Source organism: Trifolium pratense, linkage group LG1, assembly GCF_020283565.1.
Source record: "Trifolium pratense cultivar HEN17-A07 linkage group LG1, ARS_RC_1.1, whole genome shotgun sequence".
NCBI lineage: Eukaryota > Viridiplantae > Streptophyta > Magnoliopsida > Fabales > Fabaceae > Trifolium > Trifolium pratense.
This window is the reverse complement of record NC_060059.1, coordinates 14184653-14195934: the sequence shown is the minus strand read 5'-3', so window position 1 is coordinate 14195934 and position 11282 is coordinate 14184653. Positions and strand designations below refer to the sequence as shown.

Sequence of the window (11282 nt, the reverse complement as noted above, 5' to 3'; positions counted from 1 at the left end):
ATGCTAAGAGCCCAAATCAACGGATTTAGGCAAAAAGAAGGAGAATCACTTTTCGAAGCATGGGAAAGATACAAGGACATGATGAGACTCTGTCCACACCACGGTCTAGAACAATGGCTCATAATCCATACCTTCTATAATGGCCTGCTTTATAACACAAGACTAACCATAGATGCAGCCGCCGGTGGAGCACTGATGGATAAACCATACCAAGAAGCCACCCAGCTTATAGAAAACATGGCCCAAAACCATTATCAATGGGGAAGCGAACGCGCTGCTATAGAGAAATCCCAAACAAAAGGCGGTATATACGAAGTAAGTGGCATAGACCATGTCAACGCCAAAGTAGAAGCCCTTACTCAAAAGTTGGAGAGTTTAACCCTGCCAACCACATCCACCGTAGCTGCAATCCAACCAAATTGCGAAGTATGTGGAATCCCTGGTCACGTACCATCTGATTGTTCTATATTAGCCGGACTCGACCAAGTGAATTATGCCGCTCTGTCCAATAACTATAATCCTGGCTATAAGAACCATCCTAACTTATCTTATAGGAACAATAATACACTCAATCCTACTCAAGTACCTCCAGGTTACCAAAAGCAAGGAGCACAACCAGCCGCACCTTATCCACCAAGGAAGTCTAACTTCGATATTATGATGGAAAAATTCTTAAACCAAAACATTCACACTAATGAATTGGTAAAACAATTAGCAACTAAGGTAGATGCCCTAGCCACCCATAACAAAATGCTAGAAACACAGATTTCCCAGGTGGCACAACAACAAGCAACTATTGCCGCCCCAGCCGGCACATTTCCAGGACAACCCGAGCCTAACCCAAAAGGGCATGCGAATGCCATACATGTTATAATCACTAGAAGTGGAAAGGAGTTGCAAGGACCACCTGATTCTGGAGTAAAAAACTCAGAAAGCGCTAAGATAACCAACAAGGGAGCCGAGAGTAGTGAACCACCAAAAGAGCCTGAGAGAGAATCCGAAAATCCCCAATTAGGAGATAAGGAGGGGACAACCAAAAAGCTTACACCTGCTGCACCACCTGTTTACAAAACACCTATCCCTTTTCCTCAAAGATTAGCTAAGACTAAAACTGAAGGACATTTTAAGAAATTTGTAGAACTTCTGAAGCAACTAAACATAACCATACCTTTCTCAGAAGCAATAACGCAAATGCCAACATACTCAAAATTTCTTAAAGAAATTCTATCAAACAAGAGGAAATTAGATGAGGATAGTACAGTCGCACTTACCGAAGAATGCAGTGCCATATTCCAAAACAAAATGCCACCTAAACTTAAGGACCCAGGAAATTTTTCAATTCCCTGCGTAATAGGCAACTACGTAATAGATAAGGCACTATGCGACTTAGGAGCAAGTGTTAGTCTCATGCCCCTCTCAATCAGCAAAAAGTTAAAATTGAGTGATCTAAAACCTACTAGGATGTCTCTTCAACTAGCAGACCGTTCAGTTAAATACCCTGTAGGTATCCTAGAAAATATTCCAGTAAAAATCGGCCAACTTTATATCCCTACCGACTTTGTAGTAATGGACATTACGGAAGATTCATGTATTCCAATCCTTTTAGGAAGACCATTCCTAGCCACTGCAGGAGCAATAATAGACGTTAAGCGAGGAAAACTTACACTAGAAGTAGGCGAAGAGAAAATTGAATTTATTCTTTCTAAATTCATGCAAACACCAGCTGTCGAAGACACTTGCTATGCCATAGACATAATTGATGAGTGTGTCAAAGAAATAGAGAAAGAATTACCTCACGAAGCGGGGATCCTAAAACATCCTATAGATGTAGACAATAGTTCAATAAAAGATCCACCGCTCGCACCTAATCTCGCGCCTGAACCTAAACAATCCTCACTAGAACTCAAACCATTACCCAAGAACCTTAGGTATACGAATACCTAGACGAAAATCTGAGTCGCCCAGTCATAGTGAACGCTGACCTAGACCCGATAGAAACAGAAAAATTATTAGATGTCTTAAGAAAATATCCTTCTGCCTTAGGTTACAACATCTCAGACTTAAAGGGAATTAGTCCCTCTGTGTGCATGCACCGAATCTTATTAGAGGAAGATGCAAAGGCTTCGAGAGAACACCAAAGAAGGATAAACCCTATCTTAAGCGAAGTAGTTAAGAAAGAAGTGCTGAAACTCTTAGACGCAGGCATAATATATCAAATATCTGATAGCAAGTGGGTCAGCCCTGTTCATGTAGTACCAAAGAAGGGAGGACTAACAGTTGTCAAAAACGAGAAGGGAGAATCTGTACCTAAGCGAGTGGAATCAGGATATAGAATGTGCATCGACTATAGAAAATTAAACAAAGCCACTCGGAAAGATCATTTTCCTTTACCGTTCATTGACCAAATGCTCGAGCGTCTAGCTAAACACTCCTATTTTTGTTATTTAGACGGATACTCTGGATTTTTCCAAATCCCGATACACCCCGACGACCAAGAAAAGACCACCTTCACATGCCCTGTAGGTACCTTTGCCTATAGACGTATGCCTTTTGGATTATGTAACGCCCCTGCAACCTTCCAACGATGTATGATGGCGATATTCGCAGATTTTATAAACAATATCATGGAAGTATTCATGGATGATTTTTCTGTGTATGGGGAAAGTTTTGAAGGATGTCTCGCTAATTTAGAATTGGTATTACAAAGATGTGTTAAAGTCAACCTAGTACTCAATTGGGAGAAATGTCATTTCATGGTTCGTGAAGGACTAGTCTTAGGACATATAGTTTCTAATAGAGGAATAGAAGTGGACAAAGCTAAAATTGAAGTAATAGAAAACCTTCAACCTCCAAAAACCATTAGGGACATAAGAAGTTTTTTAGGACACGCAGGTTTTTATCGTAGATTCATAAAAGACTTCTCTAAAATAACTAAACCCTTAACATGCCTTTTAATGAAAGACGCCGAATTCATCTTCGACGACAAATGTATGGAAGCATTCCAACACCTCAAGCAAGCCTTGATTTCCGCACCTATAATGCAACCTCCTGATTGGAGTGAACCATTCGAGATTATGTGTGACGCCAGCGATTACGCCGTAGGAGCCGTTCTAGGACAAAGAAAGGATAAAAAGCTACACGCTATCTACTATGCAAGTAGAACTCTAGACGCGGCACAACTAAACTATGCTACCACCGAAAAAGAACTCTTAGCTGTCGTATTTGCAATCGACAAATTCCGCTCATATTTGGTAGGATCTAAAATCATCATTTACACCGATCACGCAGCAATCCGATATCTTATGAGTAAGAAAGATGCAAAACCAAGACTTCTAAGATGGATACTACTGCTACAAGAGTTCGACCTAGAAATCAAAGACAAGAAAGGCATAGAAAATACGGTAGCAGACCACCTGTCTAGAATAGATGATATTAGGGAAGAACATATCCCAATTAACGATGACTTTCCTTGTGATAGACTGATCGCCCAATTAGATTTTTCCTTCAACAAAGAAAAAGCTCGCGATGAGAAAATAGAAACCATTCTAGTCCAAACTACAGCCCCCTGGTACGCTGATTATGTTAACTACATAGCTGCCGGAATAATGCCACCTGAATTATCTTATCAACAAAAGAAGAAATTTTTCCATGATGTTAAACAATTTTATTGGGACGAGCCCCTTTTATTTAAAAGAGGCGCCGACGGAATTTTTCGTCGATGCGTCCCGGAAGAAGAAATGGAGACTGTCATTACCCATTGTCACGCCTCACCTTATGGAGGGCATGCAAGCACTTCTAAAACCGCTTATAAAATCCTACAAGCCGGTCTCTATTGGCCTAACCTTTTTAGAGATGTTCACGCGTTTATTGCAAAATGTGACCAATGTCAGCGTACGGGAAACATCTCAAGAAGAAACGAAATGCCACTCACAAACATCCTTGAAGTAGAAATCTTCGACGTTTAGGGTATAGATTTTATGGGACCCTTTCCATCCTCATCAGGTAACAAGTTCATACTCGTAGCAGTAGATTACGTGTCAAAATGGATAGAGGCAATCGCTTTATATCCAAACAGTTAGAAAACTTATTAAAAAAATATGGAGTGAGACATAGAATTGCAACCCCATATCACCCACAAACAAGTGGCCAAGTAGAGATCTCTAATAGAGAAATCAAAACAATCCTAGAAAAAACCGTATCCACTTCTAGAAAGGATTGGGCCACCAAACTGGATGATGCACTTTGGGCATATCGAACCGCCTATAAGACACCCATAGGGACAACTCCATTTAAACTCATCTACGGAAAATCTTGCCATTTGCCGGTAGAATTAGAACATAGAGCCTATTGGGCAATTAAAAATCTTAACACTGACTATCAGGCTGCCGGAGCAAAAAGAATGCTAGAACTAAACGAGCTAGATGAACTTAGGCTAGATGCTTACGAAAATGCCAAGATTTATAAAGAAAGAACTAAAAAATGGCATGACGGACACATACTAAGGAAAGAATTCAAGGAAGGAGAACTCGTACTCCTCTTCAACTCTAGGCTAAGGCTATTTCCTGGAAAACTTCGTTCCAGATGGTCAGGACCGTTTAAAATAACTAAAGTCTTTAAAAATGGGGCCGTAGAAATCAAGAGTAAATCAAACGCAACATTCATTGTTAATGGACAGCGTTTAAAACACTACTATTTCCCCAATGACGGAGATCACTACTCAAGTTTAAAGTTAGATGATCTCCCACCTGAAACCTAGACGTTGACCGGATTACTGTCGAGCTACCGACATTAAACGAAGCGCTGCATGGGAGGCAACCCATATGTGTATTTTCCATATGCTTTATTTTTATTTTTTGTTGATCAGCACTAACTTGTATGATTGTTTTCTCTTACTGAAAATAGCAGATACTGAATTAATTTTAAGAAAAAGAAAAAGAAAAAACGAAATGGAGGACAAAATGATAGTTAAGTTCAGAAGCGCCACACAGAAGCAGCGTTACGAAGACCTTTCCCACCGAGTGACATCGTTCCATGTTTTTCCAGACAATCACGCCTTAGTTGCTTTAGGTATCTCTGAGAGTGTAAGGTTCTTAATCAACCAGCTAGGTTGGGACCGCTTCATCTTCTCCAACCCACCCACCTACCGTAATTTTACTCTAGAATTCCTAAGTGCATTTAGGTATGAGCCGACTCGTGGAAATTCCACACATGGAGGCCTAGTTAGTTTCAGACTGTTTGGAAAAACCTACCGTCTTACAACCCAAGAGATAGCCGAGTACTTAGGAGTAGCTTGTGGCCCAGATGCTTTCATTGAGATACAAGATGATACCTATATGGAAAACATGCTTCAACAATACTGGGGCAGCATAGCAAGCAACCCTAACTCACCCCCTGACGAAAGACTAAGCACAGCCATCCATAACCCGGCAATAAGATATTTCCACATGATTATTGCCCACACCTTTTTCAGAAAACCCCCCAACGTCACAACCGTCAGTAGGGAAGAACTTTTCATAATGTTCTGTGGATCCCAAGGTCGACCACTAAATGCTGCAGCCTTCCTACTTGACAGCCTAGCCAAATTCACCCAAGACCAAACTCGCCGCATAGGTACTGGTGGTTTTGTCACCATCATAGCTAGGGCCCTAGACCTGTATACCCCACTATCACAGATCACCCTCTCTGTAGGAGTAGAACCTATGGGTATTCAGTTCTGTTTTAACAATCACCTAATCGGAAACCTTGGCCCTGATACCTTCCAACTGTTGGTTAACCTTGAGCCTGTTCATGAGTTTACCTTGCCTTATTATGACAAAACTAGTGTCCACGATAAAAAGAACTGGCTCTACAACTTGGAAGGACAAGATGAAACAGACCCTGAGACACCACCATACTACCACATTATTAATGACCCAAAACCCCCCACCCCACTTTTCATTTATTCACCTGCCCCTCCATCACCTTCCCAAACAGCTGCTTCTACCTCAGTGCCACCACCTGTTCCGTAGTCAGGTGGTGGCACTGAGGTAGAAGCAGCTGTTTGGGCAGGTGATGGAGGGGCAGGTGAATAAATGAAAAGTGGGGTGGGGGGTTTTGGGTCATTAATAATGTGGTAGTATGGTGGTGTCTCAGGGTCTGTTTCATCTTGTCCTTCCAAGTTGTAGAGCCAGTTCTTTTTATCGTGGACACTAGTTTTGTCATAATAAGGCAAGGTAAACTCATGAACAGGCTCAAGGTTAACCAACAGTTGGAAGGTATCAGGGTCAAGGTTTCCGATTAGGTGATTGTTAAAACAGAACTGAATACCCATAGGTTCTACTCCTACAGAGAGGGTGATCTGTGATAGTGGGGTATACAGGTCTAGGGCCCTAGCTATGATGGTGACAAAACCACCAGTACCTATGCGGCGAGTTTGGTCTTGGGTGAATTTGGCTAGGCTGTCAAGTAGGAAGGCTGCAGCATTTAGTGGTCAACCTTGGGATCCACAGAACATTATGAAAAGTTCTTCCCTACTGACGGTTGTGACGTTGGGGGGTTTTCCGAAAAAGGTGTGGGCAATAATCATGTGGAAATATCTTATTGCCGGGTTATGGATGGCTGTGCTTAGTCTTTCGTCAGGGGGTGAGTTAGGGTTGCTTGCTATGCTGCCCCAGTATTGTTGAAGCATGTTTTCCATATAGGTATCATCTTGTATCTCAGTGAAAGCATCTGGGCCACAAGCTACTCCTAAGTACTCGGCTATCTCTTGGGTTGTAAGACGGTAGGTTTTTCCAAACAGTCTGAAACTAACTAGGCCTCCATGTGTGGAATTTCCACGAGTCGGCTCATACCTAAATGCACTTAGGAATTCTAGAGTAAGATTACGGTAGGTGGGTGGGTTGGAGAAGATGAAGCGGTCCCAACCTAGCTAGTTGATTAAGAACCTTACACTCTCAGAGATACCTAAAGCAACTAAGGCGTGATTGTTTGGAAAAACATGGAACGATGTCACTCGGTGGGAAAGGTCTTCGTAACGCTGCTTCTGTGTGGCGCTTCTGAACTTAACTATCATTCGGGCCAAAAACTTGATCGTGTGACGCGACAACGTGACTGCAAGTATACAGTCGTGTCGTGTAGTTTTAAAAGATATCGAACCCAAAGGACCAATAATCGACCTACCGTATTCTAGTGTTGCTTTGTAAATCTAAGGCTAATGATTTAAAGGATTTTGATTAATTGAATAATTAAAATAAGAAAAATAAATATTTTTTAGATTTTTTATATGTAAATAAAATATTGCTAGGACATGCTATTAGTTGCTTCAGAGGGTTCAATGCTTAATTCGCACTAGACAAACTGTTAAATTTTCGAAACTATATTGATTTAAAAATACCAATCTCAGCTCTCGCAAATCTTGACTAGTATTATAAATTATAAAGGTGGTGCTTAACTCTCGTCCTCACACCCGCTAATAAAATACTCTTTAAAAAATAATATAATTTAATTAACTCTAATCCCAACTCTCGTTGCGATTTAGATTTAAAGTTCAGTTTTTACTATCTAATAGAAATCTCACGCTCTCGCTCTATTGATTTTTACTTTAATTAATTCTCACTCTCGTGACGAATTATAGTCAACGTCTAATTAAAAACTGCTTAAGAAAATAAAATAGTTGCCAGTTTTCAAAAATTATATTTGATTTAAAAACACTAATCTCAGCTCTCGCAAATCTTGACTAGCGTTATACTTAGATAAAATAAATGCTCAGCTCTCACGCGCTCACTTACCTATACCTATATAAGTACCTTTGAAAACCAATATAAAACTCATTAATCCTAAATAGCTCTCGCGGACTTTAGAACTAACGGTCAGTTTTAACTATCCGACCCTAAACCTCAACTCTCGTCAATGTTGATTTATTGACTTTAAAACAATCCTCACTCTCGTGACGAATTATTTGAAAACGTATTTATTTAAAACTGGTGGTTGAAAACTATTAAGCACGAATTAACTACCGAACCCCTATTAGCTACTAACTACACATCCTAGCAACGCTAAATTTAGCTAGACATAACTAAAACTACATAAAAATAAAATAAGCAAATAAATAAAAAGACATAATAAAAATAAAAGCAGAAATTAAAAGCATAAAATATAAGCAATAAAATAAAGATAAGAAATAAATAAGACCATAAAATAAAATAAGAACCTGAAATAACAAAAGAAATCTCGAGTACGGACTCCGACAGCGTAACGGTAGGAAATAAAAAAAAAACTTATTTTATTCACAACGGAGAATAAAATAATACTAAACTCTCAATTTTAGAGAAGAAAACCTTGTGGTACTAAGCCTAGTTCTCAATTCTCCAAGACAAGTGTTATATGTTGGTGTCCATGAATGAATGGAAAAAGGACCTATTTATACTATTACAACTGAGACAAAACAAAATACTTGAGCGATGTGGGACTTTTGCTCGGGTGCAATCTGCACCGTTTGATCATTGATGGCCATTAGGATGATTTTGCTTTTCTCCAAGACATGTGCAACAGCTATTGGGCGAGGCCCATTTCTTTTCTTTTTTTTCTTAACAATTAAGCTTGTGCTGGGCAGCCCAAGTATTTTGAGGGGGTGGTGCACACGTGTAACTTGTATGTTGGGCCATGCAGGTGTGGTCCTTATGGGCTGCACTTGTGTGGCCTTTTTCGTCCGTTTTTGCTCCTTTTTAGTCCATTTTTACTCCTTTCTTTAATTCGTGCACTTTTTATCTGCTTATTTAAAATACGAGAAATAAGTAACTATTTATATAATAAAACTTCGAAATCGAAATAAAAACATATAAAATATAATAGCAAATTAACTAAATAAATAGCATCTTTTTAGGTGTATCACGGTCCTTTTTATAAGGAACACTTAGGGCAAAAAATTTGGTCCTTTTTATAAGAAACTTTGACCAATTTTCAAATGTTTCAAATGTTCAATTTCACTTATGCCCTTATTTATTATGAGAGAGAATTTAAAAATAAGTAAATTAGTTGAATAAAGAGTAATTAAATAAGGGTATATATGAAATAAATTTAAATTTATAAGAGTATTAAATGAAAATAATTATGTTTAATGTGATTCCTTGGTTTGTGTAATTTTTTCAAATTGTTCCTTATAAAAAGGACCGGAGGGAGTACTTAATAATTCAAAAAGAGGGATTATTCATTTCTCCGAGCTAAATTGTAAAATTCTATATAAAACTCGTATATTTAATTGGACTAAAATAAATACGAAATATAACTATTAGTTATATTTCCACCCAGCCGTTGGTATTTTAAGTGAGTTGAGTCTCCATTGGATGGAAAAGTAGACGTTGAATAATATATAAAACCTAACACCTTAAAGTTTTGGATATTGAAGAGTGGAATTTAACAAATGTCACCGTATTCCGGGATATATGATTGGCAATAGAGAATAAAGAAATATCAATGAAGATATGTGTTCATATAGTCCAAGAAGAGTACTAGATGGAGGCTACATGGACAAAGCTCGAAATCAAATAGCTACAGTTGATTGAAAATAGAAATCATCATATGAATTTGTGATAATTTATCATTCTAATAGGGAACGATTTGCTAATTTTTTTAATGTTATTTTATTATTAGTAAACTCTCTTTAGATAATTTCTCTTTGATTAAATATTTTGAGAAATTCTTTTATATGATAATTTATGAATTTTAATTCATACTTGTCTTTTATTTTTAAAATATTCATTTATTTATACGATTGATTGTCAAAAAATCTATGCTTTTAAAAATATATTTTAACAAACAACTTTTAGCTTAAAAATAAATTTGAAGATAAAAAAACAACAACTACCAAACAACTTTTGTTTTTTTCTACAAAGCTGTTATTTTCACTTTTAGATAGCTTTTAAGAAGTAAAAAAGTCAGGCCAAACGGACCATAAATATGACTATTTAAATAATGTATGTCATGTGAAATTGAATATCATGATTGAAATACAGTGTGATTATATATTTTAACCCCAATAGTTTTATTTCATTTTTACGAACTATTCCTATTATATTATGTATATTTTTTGTTGACAATGTTTATGTATTTATTATTTATTTATAAAATAATTTATTATATTCAAATGTTCACAAATATATTTAAACGTCTACAAATCTTAACTTAACCAATAAAAATGTCAAAATTGTTAGGTCGGACACCATTTCGTCTATCTACCAACAAAACTTATTATAGTTAAATAATCGCATATAATTTTGCTATATTATATTATTTTATCAAAATATGATTACTTTTTTTTTTACAAATAAAATATAATTACTTATTTGTTTTGTTTCTCACTTTTTTTACAAAAATTAATATGTTATGTACCAAAAAAAAAACTTTAGCTTTCCAAATATATATTACATCTTTTACGGTTTCAACAACTACTCCTAAATATTTGGAATTTACATGAGGGTATAATAGACAAAATATAACCTTAAATTATCAAAACGACAAATAATTTGAAACAAAATTATTTTCTAAAACGACAAGTAAAAAGGAACTGAGGGAGTAATATATTATCAAACACATCTTTTAACCTTATTATAATAAAAATAAAACAAACAACTTTTAAACTTTTTTTTTTTATAAAAAAAAGTAAGATTTACCAAACAATTTTAATTTTAGTTTTAAAGTTATTATTTCTAGTTTTATAATTAAAATAGCTTCTACACCTAAAAAAGCTGGTTCAAACGGTACTTAATTATTTTAAGTGATTATAAAAATTATTCCAACTTCACATTAACCAAACGCTAAGAAAAAAAATAAATAACTTTGCTCCAGCTCCTTTAATCAAAATTGAGGCTTTAACTATGGCTAGCTTCAACCAATGCTAGATTCACACTGTGTCACATAAATTTGAATGGTGAGATTACTCATTTACCAAATTTAAATATTAATGTTCAACCGTGGTTAACAAACCAACCTATATTTAATATAGAGAGGCATAAGAAAATAACTTAGAAAGGTAGGCAGAAGAGAACAACAATGCACTGTAATTGCTAATGTCCAAACACTCTGTAGGAGATCCGGAAAAACAAACACAAAATCAACCTCACGAAATCAAAATCCACCATTCAAGACCTGACTACATCATCATCATCTTCAACCTCTCACTTTATCATCTTCATTAGAATTTGAAAGGACAAAACTTATGTGATAACTCATGTGGATTTTTATTTCCAAATCATGGAGCTATTATTACATATGTAACAAAATTTTGTTTAAATTTGAATATATTAAGA

General features: G+C 36.6%; 1 non-coding gene across 1 annotated transcript; it reads right to left on the bottom strand.

Annotated features, from left to right (window-relative positions):
• On the bottom strand, positions 1–107 carry LOC123903373. The gene has a single exon (XR_006807950.1). It is a non-coding gene; the product is annotated as a small nucleolar RNA R71 (small nucleolar RNA).
• Between the last annotated feature and the right edge of the window lie 11175 nt (positions 108–11282).